At 47.3% G+C, this 336-nt stretch overlaps 1 protein-coding gene across 1 annotated transcript in view; it reads left to right on the top strand.

The window, feature by feature from the left end:
• The first annotated feature begins 8 nt into the window (after positions 1-8).
• Positions 9-336, top strand: part of ATG2B (autophagy related 2B) — a 42,836-nt gene continuing 42,508 nt past the window's right edge. Inside the window, exon 1 of the mRNA XM_009873377.1 lies at positions 9-23. The gene's annotated coding sequence lies outside the window, so the exon portion shown is untranslated. The remainder of the gene's footprint in view (positions 24-336) is intronic.

Below are 336 nucleotides of genomic sequence, written 5' to 3'. Positions count from 1 at the left end.
CGGAGGTGCCTCTGGATAAGTGGGTAAGAGATGCCGGCGCTTCACCCCCTCGGATCCCGCTGCGTCTGAGGGACCAGCTGGTTGCCTGCCCCCGGCTGCCACCCACTTTGTTCTCTGTACCCAGCCTCCTTTATGTACACAGCTACAGCCAAAATTAGCATTTCATACAGGGAACTCTTCTCTGATATGCTGACACTTCACAAAAAAAAATCTGAGGATTTATTATATTTGTTAGTCACACTTGTTTTGTTATTTTTGATTATGAGAGGGGAAACAAAAGCTAAAAGAAGGCAATAGCTGCTGATGTTTCAGGGAGAAGGAGCTAGTGTAGGCCAG

The sequence above is a fragment of the Apaloderma vittatum genome, unplaced genomic scaffold (genome assembly GCF_000703405.1).
Source record: "Apaloderma vittatum isolate BGI_N311 unplaced genomic scaffold, ASM70340v1 scaffold8367, whole genome shotgun sequence".
NCBI lineage: Eukaryota > Metazoa > Chordata > Aves > Trogoniformes > Trogonidae > Apaloderma > Apaloderma vittatum.
The sequence above is the reverse complement of the archived record's forward strand: the minus strand, read 5'-3'. Positions and strand labels throughout refer to the sequence as shown.